A 12223-nucleotide genomic window follows, 5' to 3' on the forward strand; every position below is an offset into this window, starting at 1 on the left:
TTATGTTTAGATCTTTGATCCATTTTGAGTTAATTTTTGTATGCTGTGAAGTAGGAGGCTGTATTGGTTTCCCAGGGCTGCCATGACAAAGTACCACAAACTGTGTTACTTAACAGAAATTTATTCTCTGGTAGTTCTGTAGGCTAGAAGTCTGAAATCAAGGTGGTGGCCAGTTTGATTACTTTTGGAGGTCTGAGGGAGAATCTGTTCCATGCTTCTCTCTTAGCTTCTGATGGTTGCTGACAGTCCTCGGAATTCCTTGTCTTGTAGACATACCACTATAATTTCTGCCTCTATCACTACATGGCATTCTCCCTATGCATATGTGTCTTCACATGGCCTTCTTATAAGGACACCAGTCATTTTGGATTTACGACCTACTCTAATCCAGCAATACCTCATTCTAATTAATTACATCTGCGAAGACCCTACTTTTAAATACGGTTACATTCTGAGGTTGTGGGTAGACATGAATTTTGGGAGTAGGGGGACACAATACAGGGTCTAGCTTCATTTCTTTGCATATAGATATGCAGTTGTCCCAGCACTGTTTTCAGAAAAGCGTATACTTTGATGCACCTTGTTACAGCCTGGCAAGGGTGAAGGTCTAGGCTCGCTACTCAGCTTGTTGACATGGGTGGGGTGAGGCCACAGGTTTTTCTGTAGTGTTTGGCTGGGGAAGAACAGTTATTATCTAAAAGTTTTGTTTTGCTAGACTGCCCCTTTCCCTACCCCATAACCTTATTAGCATACAAAGACATTCTTCTTACTCAGGATAGTCTGAAGATTTTAAGAGCTCTGTTCGAGGAAATAAGAGACAAAGACCAAATATTTATTTTTTATTATACCACAGCCATTTAATTTGCATTTACATTTATTCTTTTGCATTCTTTATTCCTTTTATTTGCTTTTCTTGATTTACTCACTGGGACCTTCCTTAGAGTGATCAAAGATGTGGTGTTAATGAGCATTTGTCTCTTGTTCCATCTCTCAAAGGGAGTGGTTTCAACTTTAAATGTGATGTTTGCTGTCGTTTTTCTTACAGATATCTTTTATCAGATTAAGATTTCCTTAGTTTGGTGAAACTTTTATCATGAATAAATGTTGAAGTTTAGCAAATGCTTGTTCTGCATCTATTGAAATTCTCTTTTGATTTTTCTCTTTTACTCTGTGGCAAGTTTTACTGATTTGTTTCCTAAAATTAAGATGACCTTAAATTGCTATGATAAATCGGTTAGCAGATGGAGGGACCCCTAAATTAGGAAGCCCACCAAAGTGTAGGTTCTTACCACTGGCTGTGAAAGAATTCGCACAGCAGAGGCAGAGGGACAAAGTGAACACCTGTTTTATTGCTCAGAAGGGGAAAGGGAAGGAAAGGGCTTGAGCAGGGAAAAGGGAAGAAAAGCTCTCCAATGAGGAAGAGGTGTTTGAGTGGGGAGTCATCAGCCAAGATGGGCAGTAGGGACAGCTCTGGCTTAGGTTAGGCCATGTGGACATTTATGAGAGACTTCCACCATCATGTCCTTGTTCTGGATCGATGGAGCCAATCAGTCCTTGTTCGAGTTTTTCAGTCTGTATGGGCTTTTCTGGTTGTTGTCATGGCAACCATCAACTGTCAAGGTGATGGTAGGTGTGTCATTTAGCATGTTAATATATTACAATGAGCATGTAATGAGGCTCAGTGTCCACTGGAAGTCAAATCCTCCACCATCTTAGACTGAGCAGGTTCTAAGTCTTGTTTCTTCTCTGCAGCTGCCTCCTGAGACTTAGATAAGAGTAATTGGTTTCTATTTGAGAGAAGGGCAGGGGTATGATCCTGGGGTAACATCTTGGTAACACAAAGGAAGTTGCTTTTAATCAGAATTAGTGGACTCAGCATCCCCTAAAGAGACCATCTCTAAAGATTCTGTTTGGCCATGAAAGTTTTATAGGGAAATGAAGGAATAATCTCAGTTAATCTTTGAGATAGGTGGTCTTCCCCTCCCCCAATGCCTGCAGGCTTGTCTTAATCAACTGCTTGAGCCTGCTCTTCTATGACTCAGGGAGGTCTGGGAGACTTCAGCTTTTCTATAAACAAGAGGCAGGGGTTGGGGAGGGCCCACAGAGTCCTGCTCGCTTTCAAAATTAGGCTACAGTGTATCATATTTTAGAATATATTACTAGATTCAGTTTGCTAATATTTCACATCAATGTTTATGTGTGAAATTGGTCTGTAATTTGCCTTTTTCATATTTTTTCTTTCAAAATTTGATATAATTTTGATAGATTCATAAGGGAATGTGCCATCACTTTCTATTCTTTGGAAGAGTTGGTATAATACTGGAATTTTTTTCCTTGAAATTTGGTGGAACTTGCTAGTAGAGCAATCTGAGCCTGGATGGTGGTAGTGGTGTTGTTATGGGAAGATTTTTTTTTAAATTTATAATCTGTTTATTTAGTGGTTAGGTGATAATTCAGATTTTTTTTTTCTTCTTGAAGTTTTTTTCTCAGTTCATCTGTATGTACAAATCTATTGGAATTAAATTCTTCATAATATCCTTGTTTACTTTTTTTAGTACATATGACTTCTTTGGTGATGACTCCTTTTCTTCTTGATATTGGTTATTTGCGCCAATTCTGTTTTTTTCTTAATTAGTTTTATCAGAGGTTTATCAATTGTATTATGTTTAAGGGACCAACTGTTGGCTTTACTGGTCCTCTTTATGTGGGTTTGTTTTCTGTCTCATAAACTTAGCTGTTATCTGATTGTTTTCTTTTAATATTGATTGATTGATTGATCGATTGATCGACTGATCGAAGGTACTGGGGACTGAACCCAGGACCACCTGCACGCTAGGCATGCACTCTACCACTGACCTATATTCTCTCTCCTCTAATATTTTATTTCTTTTATTGTTCTTTTTCTGGTGTCTTAAGATAAATACTTACTCTTTAATGTTTAGCTTTTATTCTTTTCTGGTATACACATTTAAGGCCATAATTCCTTGTGTCCTTGTACAAAAAACAAAACAAAACAAAAAAACACACCAAAATCCTATATTCTACAATTGTTGAGTACAATATTCTCTATATATCCATTAGTTCAAATTTGTTCATCAGGATATTCAAATGTTTTATTTCTTCACTTTTATTTGTATGCTTATTATTAAGATGTGTTTGTGGTAATTTGTTATTGCAGCTCTAGGAAATTAATACAATTGTTAGAGCAGGCAGTTAGCTAGATATGAGCAGAGAAAGGGGGGCATAGGCTAGGTGACAGGAAACCATACAGCTTGTGACAACAGGGATGCTAGAGGCAGACAAAGAAAGGTGAGAAAAGGCCAAATCTTGTCGGAATGTAACCTTTTGCTCATTATGCCCTCGTTATAAGAAAATTAGCCTTGCAGATAAGAAGTACCCATCATGCACCAACACCATGACACTTTTGATCAAGGCTACATAAAGACAAAAATCCCTCCTACCCCCGGGAAGGTGTAGCTGGGATGAAAATCAGGACATAATGACCCAAACTCCTCCCTCCCAAAGAATGTTCTGCCCAATGATTTTCATACCTCATATAATCAGCTTGCCAAAGAAACTTAGGGCAACTACTCACTTGAGCCTGCCCCCTCTCCCTCCTGAGAGTATATACTATCGCTTAATAAAACCTCGCTTTGCTTTCATGACCTCTGTGTCTCGTCTTCTTTCTGTGATAAGACAAGAACCTACTCTTTGGCAACACAATAACTTTAATTTTTAACCTCTGCAATTTCTATTTTATTCTACTTCTAATCTGCTTGGTTATCTTTTATTGTTTCCTATTTCTTACAGATATTTCTAAACTTGTCTTTATTTATTTATTTTTTGAAATGTAATGTGCAGTTTTTAAGAAGCTAGATCTGTTAATTCCAATATCTAATGCCTTTGCTGACTTACTTATACTGGGTAATGCCTTATTTCCTTATATTGCATAACTTTTTTGTTTTTTAACTAACAAACCTCATTTTCCTTGGGAAATTAGATTGGGGTGGGGGATTCTTTGATGCCTAATATAAGGATTTGCTTTTTCTTCTGCCAGATGCCTGGAGGCACTACTAGTCTAGGATGACTTTAAACTGAACTCATTCCACTTCAGCTGCAATGGCCTTCCTACTGTTCCTTGAACATAGTAAATATGCTGCTTTGCCTCAAGGCTCTCCACTTAGAGTTCCCTTTGCCTAGTTTGCTTTTCTCCTGGGTATCCACTCCTTCATTTCTGTGAAATTTCTTCTTCAATATTATCACCTCAAAGAGGCCTTGACCTTTCTTTCTAAAATAGCATCCTCTATCTCTTCTTTCCCCCCTTAACCTCTTAGTACATTTGTTTATTTGCTTATTTTCTATCTCCCTACTGGAATATAAGTTATAAAAGGGGAGGATCTTGTCTGTTTTGTTCACTGCCTAAGCCCCAGAGTCTTCTGTAGTAGGTGACGAATAAATATGTATTGACTATGAATTGAATGTATAAATGTGTATCCCCAATGCCTACCATAGGGCTATTTATGTAGGGCTATTTATGTTTGGTATTAAAAAAATATGAAATGGATGAATAAATGGATATAGTGTCACTCATGTACTTCATTGTTTTCTTTTGTTTGGGAAGATTACATTTTGCATAGATTAAGTATTTATTTTTTTTTATTGAAGTATAGTCAGTTTACAGTGTTGGGTCAATTTCTGGTGTATAGCACAGTTTCGGTCATACATGAACATACATATATTTGTTTTCATATTCTTTTTCACCATTAAGTTACTACAGGATATTGAATATAGTTCCCTGTGCTAAAAAATATGGAACGCTTCACAAATTTGCATGTCATCCTTGCGAAGGGACCATGCTAGTCTTCTCTGTATCGTTCCAATTTTAGTATATGTGCTGCTGAAGGGAGCACACATTTTGCCTATTGTGAAGACTATTTCCTTCTGCCTTTGTTAGGTTTTGAGATAGCAACCAGGTTCTCAATCTTAATCCTCAGCACCTCAAATGACTCTCTAGGGTCACTTGACTACTGTCTAGAAGATTCCCTAACTTCTAACAGTAAGGATAATGGCTCTACAGAAAGTCTGCCCAATGAAAAATTTAAAGGACAGATAGCAAAATACTTTTTAGATTTTTAGAGTTTAGATTAACTTTGTAAAAAAATTTTTTTGCCTTCCAAACTAATTAAAATGCCCTTAGATCACTTTCTTGCCTATAGTATAAACACTTTGGTCACACAAAAAGTACTATAAAATGATTTCATCTTTTGAAAGGAATTACTTGTCCTTCTGGCGTAATCCAGGTTCAAGAGCTAATTCTCATGTGCACTGTCAAATTATACTCATTTCTGCATAATAGAGAAAACAAGGAATTTTTTAAAAAAACAGTAAAAATGTCAATTGCATTATCAAGCATAATTGCATATAGGTATTAATCTTAGTAACTTAGAAAAAATAGCAATTATGTTGAGTCAGTAGTAAAGAATGCTGATTTTCTCCTCTTGTATTTTTGAAGGGAGAACAAGCTGTAAAAATGAATGAGAAGCTGGTAATTTTGAAATATTAACTGAGATTAAAATGCTGTTAGTGAAAATTTTAAACATTATATTTTATATATGAAGGAAGAGAATCGATGTTTAGTTCTGTACAGTTTTTTGGGACAAATTATCTAAGAAAGACTTTTCTTTGAGATTAATGAAGTCTATATCTCCCTGACTATACTAGGTTAAATATTCCTAAAACATATAAATTGGGAGGTACAAAATATGTAAGTTACAAAAATTGTTGGCATATTTTATTTTTTCCCCAGATATATATATATATTTTTTTAATTGAAGTATAGTCAGCTTATAATGTTGTGTCAGTTTCTAGTGTATAGCATAATGCTTCAGTCTTACATAAATATACATATATTCATTTTCATACTCTTTTTCACCATAGGTTACTGTAAGATCTTGAATATAGTTTCCTACGCTATATAGTAGAAACTTGTTGTTTATCTATCCTACATATGGTAGTTAGCATCTGCAAATCTCAAACTCCCAATTTATCCCTTCTCACTCCCTTTCCCCTCTGGTAACCATAAGTTTATTTTCTATGTCTGTGAGTCTGTTTCCATTTTGTCAATACGTTCATTTGTCTTCTTTTAGATTCCACATATAAGTGATATCATATGGTATTTTTCTTTCTCTTTCTGGTTTACTTCACTTAGAATGACTTCTCCATGTCCATCCATGTTGCTGCAAATGGCATTATTTTATTCTTTTTTATGGCTGAGTAGTATTCCATTGTATAAATATACCACAACTTCTATATCCAGTCATCTATCAGTGGACATTTAGGTTGTTTCCACATCTTGGCTATTGTAATTATTGGCATATTTTCCACCAACCAAAATAAAATTCTGTAGGGGAAGCAGACAGGTGTTCTGTTTCTATATATGTTAGTAAGAAAAGTATGCTATATTTAAATTTCTTATCTGGCAGAACTTCAGTTTCAGAATATTAAATAATGATTCTGTTTTTTAAAAAATAATGATTCTTTAAAAGTTAATTCTCTCTTTTTCTCTCTCTCAAATTAGAAATGTATCTTGCCCCATTTAACACATTCTACAGAAGGTGTCTTAATGCTGTTCTTTATTGTAGCTGAAGAATAGCTGTTTCTACTTAATAAACTCAAAGGGGGAAAATCTCTGCATCTTATCACAGATGTAAAAAGCCATCCCAGTGGAAAAAATCATGTTGGATCTCTGATGAGTACAGAGAATGTGCTGTGCAGCAAAATAGTGTTTCTTTAGGGAAATTAAAACTACGCAGAAAATAATCCTAGCCTACCATCATGAGGTAAAGATTTGGTGGTTCTGAAATGAAATGGGGGTAAGAGTAAAATTTAAATTGGGGACCCACTAAGAATCAAAACGTTTTTGAGTTTCCATAGGACAGATAAACCTCTCTTCCAAATCTGGAGAAAGAACTGAGAGACTTGAGTTATAATTAATACTTTTGTCTAAGAATGGATAACATTGCAGTTAAAATAATTGAATAACTATAAAACATTGCTGAAGAAAATTAAAGATGATCTAAATAAATGGCAAGATGTTTAAGGATTGGAAGACTTACTATTGTTGAGATGGCAATATTCCCCAAATTGATATACAGATGCAACAAAATCCCTCTCAAAATCCCTATCTGGCTTTTTTGCAGAAATTAACAAACTGATCCCAAAATTTATATGAAAATTCAAGGGACCTAGAATAGTAAAAACAGTCTTGAAAAAGAACAAAGTTGGAGGACTCATACTTCCTGATTTCAGAACTTTCCACAAAGCTACAGTAATCAAGACTGTGTGGGGCTGGCATAAGTATAGATATAATAGACCAGTGGGATAGAATTGAGAGTCTAGAAATAGACTTTCACACTTATGGGCAATTGATTTTTGTTAAGGGTGTCAAGATAATTCAATGAGGGAAGAATAGTTTTTTCAACATATAGTCCTGGGACAACGGGATATCTATATGCAAGAGAATAATAATGAATCCCTTCCTCACACATACACAAACATTTATATGTGCATGAACTCAAATGGATCATAGACCTAATGTAATAGATAAAATTATAAAATTCTTAAAAGAAAATATAGAAGTAAATTTTAATGACCTTGGGTCAAAGTCATCTTAGATATGACACCCAAAGCATAGACAACAAAAGAAAAAATAGATAAATTGGACTTCATCAAAATGAAAAACTGTGTTTCAAAGGACTCTATTAAAAATATTATGTATGTAATGTTATCCATTATATTCATTCCTACCAAGTGGGAGAAAATACTTGCAAATTATAAAGATTATAAGATATTCATAACTAGAACATGTAAAGAACTCTTACAACTCAATAAGACAAATAATTCAATTAAAAAATGAGCAAAGAATATGAATATATCTTTCTCCAAAGATAAAAAATGGTCAATAAGTACATGAAAAGGTGCTCAACATCATTAGCCATCAGAGAAGTATAAATCAAAACCCCAATGAGATACCACTTCAAGCCCACTGGGATGGCTACAATCAAAAACAAAGATAATAACTAGTCTTGGTGAGGATGTGGAAAAATTGGAATTCTTGTACACTACTGGTAGGAATGTAAATGGTACAACCACTTTGGAAAACAGTTGGGCAGTTCCACAAAATATTAAACATAGAGCCACCTATAAACCAGAAATTCCACTTCTAGGATTATACCCAAGAGAAATGAAAACATATGGCCATACAAAAACTCATACACAAATGTTCACAGCAGCTGTAGGAGAAGGAGAAATATTTTTCTTTTTACCCTTCTAGTTTCTTGTCTGGGGCTCTGAAACAAAAAACAGATTAATAAAAGAGAAACAAACTGAAGTTTATTAACATGTGTGTCATATATACATGGGAGAAACTCAGGGATAGTAACTTAAAGGTTTGGTTAAAACTTTGGCTTATATAGCACTTAGCAAAGGAATACATTTTTAGAGAAGTATCAACACAAGAAAAAGACTGAGTCTTTAGGGATGGCAAGTTGTGGGAAGGTAAATATATGAGGACTAATGGAGGATAAAGGTTAGTTAGTAAAATTTGCTGTAGTGAATCTTCTGGTGCTCAGTGAATCTCTGAGCTGATAATGGTCTAGGGTTATCAGTGATTAACTTCTGTACAAATTTATGTCCTGCTTTTAGGCAAATAGGGAGAGGGCAGAGAGCTTGTTTTATATCTGCTTCTTCTTAATTGCCTTCAGTGCAAAATAATCCTTATGCCAAAGTTGGCATGTTTTGGGTTGGTGAATTCTATTCTGCACAGCATTATTTATAATAGCCAAAAATTGGAAACAATTGAAATGGCCATCAATTGATGAATGGATAAAGAAAATGTTGTATCTCCATACAATAGAATATTACTTGGCAATAAAAAGAAATGAAGTACACACTACAACATGGATGAACCTTGAAAATATTCTGTTTATATGAAATGTTCAGAATAGGCAAATTCATAGATACAGAACATAGATTAGTATTTGCCATAGTCTGGGGGAGAGTTTAATGGGGAGTGACTGCTAATAGGTACAGAGTTTAGGGTTTTTTGTAGATTATGAAAATGTTCTAGGCTTAGATGATTGTAATGGTTGCACAACCTGGTGAATATACTGAAAACTAAAATTGTGCACTGAAGAGTGAATTGTATGGTATGTGAATTATGTATTAAGTAACAATACAATTTGCTTTTTTATGAAGCAATTTTAAAATCGCTTATTTTAAAATTTCATGGCCTGCTGGTGTTTTCTGTAATAGTCTGGATCACTGAAAAGGAAATATTTAAAAAATATGTCTACTTGAGTTTTTTAAAAAGGAATAAAGAAGCCAGTTACAAACACCTACATATTGTATGATTCCAATTATTATTATCGTTGTTATTGTTATTATTATTATTATTATTATCACTCCCCCCCCCCCATGGCTTTATTCTTTGCGTATGGTGAGAAAAGGAGGAGGAGGGTGAAGCAAGGAAGTCACTCATCTGTGCTGTGCTGGTGGGGTGGTGGCAAAGATTGTTAGTTTGGAGTGGAATGTGGCAAGGGAGAGGACCTGTGGGTTGTTCTCTGAAGCCCCCACTGCCCAAAGTGGTGGAGAGAGACGGAGGGTTCTTATTCACAGAGAACTGTTGGCTTTTGGGAAACTTACCTGCCAGGTCAGGCAAAGCACTGGGGGCTGTTTGGAATGTCTGTCATCTTTTGGAGTTTACTAATGTATGCAGAACTGAGCAGCAGGGAAAGGGAAGAGTGGAGGGAGGTGGAAAGCGAACGCTGGCTGGAATCACACAGGGAGCCCCTGATGGGAAGGCACCCCTACAGGCTCTCATGACTCCATTTATGTGAAATGTCCAGAATAGGAAACTATATAGAGATAGAAAGTGGATTAGTGGTTGCTTAGAGCTAGGGGTTGCCTAGGTTACAGAGCTTCTTTTGGGTGGAGGGTTTAGGAGGAGGGGGGTGATAAAAATGCTCCAAAATTGATCGTGGTGATGGTTGCACAACTTTGGGAATATACTGAAAACCATTGAATTGTACATTTTAAATGGGTGAATTGTGTGGTATGTGAATTATATTTAAATGAAGATGTTATATTAAGAAAAAACCCCACAAGGGATAAAGAGTGAGGGGCAAGGTTAGCTTTGGGGTAGGTAGAGTGGGTATTAGTCTATCACTGTGTACTCTGATTTTAGTGATTCAAGATTTTTAAAATAGCTACCCAAAATATCATCTGTTTTGCCTAAGATGGGGCTTAAAATTCTTTTCCTGCCATTTTTTAAAAAGTTGACTCTAAGTCCTAAAAATTCCCTGTTTAAATACCAGTACTTTATCGAAAGATGACATCTGAAGTAATTGATGACTGTTTTTGCAGATACTGGTGGGCTTTTTGATAGAAATTAAAGCTTTGGGTAAGAGAATCAGAATGAATATAGGAGGGTATGGGTAAGCGTTGAGAGTAGCTCCCCACCGCCAAGCACTTTGTCCCATGTTGCCACTATTTCCTGTATAAAATGGTCCACAGGGACTTTTTTTTATTCTGTATTTTTGAAAAAAATCTTCTAATATGGTGCCATCTATGATATATTCTCTTTGTCAAGTGCATGCTTAGATGACATGTGAACGTGCACATAGAGTCTTTTGTGATTTTGATTGGAATTGTATTGAATCTGTAGATCAGTTTGAGAACAACTGACATTTTATGAGGTGACTCTCCCAAAAAAGGGAATAAGTATATAATTCCATTTATTTAAGTGTGTTTTAGTGTTTTTCAATAAAGTTTTATTAAAATACATCTTGCATATTGAGTAATTTTATCCCTGGGCACTTTATAAGTTTTTTGATACAATATTCTTTTTAAAGTTAAAATTTCTAATTATTTTTGGTATATGAAAATGCAGTTGATTTTTGTATATTTTTGTATCTAGCAATCAATATTATTTTTTTTTCTTTTCTCCTGGAACTTCTCTTACTTGTGTATTAGGCCTCCTGGATCTATCCTCTAAGTCTTGTGTTTTTCATCATGACTTCTGTTTGTATTTCAGCTCTTTGCTTTGAGATAGCTCTTCTGCTCGATTTTCCGGTAAGCATTCTCTCCTTTAATTCATCTGCAAATTGTTTTCCCAAGAGATCATAGTTTTTTATTCCAGAAATTCTTTATTTTTAGCCATTTTCATATATCCTTAAATGTCAACTCTTATTATTCATTAGGATTTACCTTCATATTTACCCTTTTTATTGCTGAATTTCTTCCTGCATTTAGGATTATTTTCCTTTTGCTTGAAGAACTCTCTTTGGTATTCCTTTAATGCAGTCTGCAAGTTCTCTCAATTATTTTTCTGAAAATGTATTTAATTTGTCTTCATTATTTTTTCACTTTAAGCAAAGTTTTTATTTTCAAGGAAAAAGTACATTTTCTCATTTTTTGTTCTTGGCATAAGTTTTAATTCTTTCCAGTGGAACCAAAACCTCCTGAACCAAAACCTCCTGAACCCCTTTCAGTGTCACCTAAAACCTGAGCTTCCTCTATCTCTGGATGAAAAATCCGTTCACAAATGAACTGTACAATTTGATCACCCATTTTCACTGCAAACTTTTCTTTGCCAAAATTAAATAGTACAACAACAACATTTCCTCTATAGTCTATGACACCAGCTCCAACATCTATGAGGTGTTTTGCAGCCAAGTCTGGACATGGAACTACTCTTCCATAGCACCCAGAAGGAAGGGCTACCGAATGTTGGTTTTCACAAGGGCTTTCTCCATAGGTGGTACTGTGTAATCATAGGCACTGTACAGGTCATAGCCACTGCGCACACAGATCTCTTGGTCCGGGCAGTGGCATGCTCTGAGAGCCCGGCAAAGTGGGGCCATATGCCGCCCTCTTCCGCCGCAGGCCAGGGCCTTTTGCTGGGGGAGATGACTTGTGTCTTTTGAGAGCAGAGCATGGCAGGGCAGAAAGTCTGTCTTCATTTTTGAAAGGCTTTTTTTTTTTTTAAAGTATAACTGCTTGTTCATATTTTCTAGTTGTTTTTTGCTGCAGGATTGGTCTGCAAGAAACTTCACCATCACTGAAAGCAGAATTCCCTAGAGAATAACTTTAAAAATAAAACAACTGAAGAAAAGCAGTGATACTCAGAGCCTACTTTATTTGCCTTTATGTAAATATTGTGTCA

The 12223-nt window shown here is 35.5% G+C and overlaps 1 non-coding gene and 1 pseudogene across 1 annotated transcript; both read right to left on the reverse strand.

The window, feature by feature from the left end:
- Positions 1 to 4803: 4803 nt before the first annotated feature.
- On the reverse strand, positions 4804 to 4910 carry LOC116156609 (U6 spliceosomal RNA). Its single transcript, XR_004140455.1, has one exon. It is a non-coding gene; the product is annotated as a U6 spliceosomal RNA (small nuclear RNA).
- Positions 4911 to 11490: 6580 nt separating this feature from the next.
- On the reverse strand, positions 11491 to 11995 carry LOC105103778 (deoxyuridine 5'-triphosphate nucleotidohydrolase, mitochondrial-like; annotated as a pseudogene).
- Between the last annotated feature and the right edge of the window lie 228 nt (positions 11996 to 12223).

The sequence above is a fragment of the Camelus dromedarius genome, chromosome 11, assembly GCF_036321535.1.
Source record: "Camelus dromedarius isolate mCamDro1 chromosome 11, mCamDro1.pat, whole genome shotgun sequence".
In the NCBI taxonomy this organism is placed as follows: Eukaryota; Metazoa; Chordata; class Mammalia; order Artiodactyla; family Camelidae; genus Camelus; species Camelus dromedarius.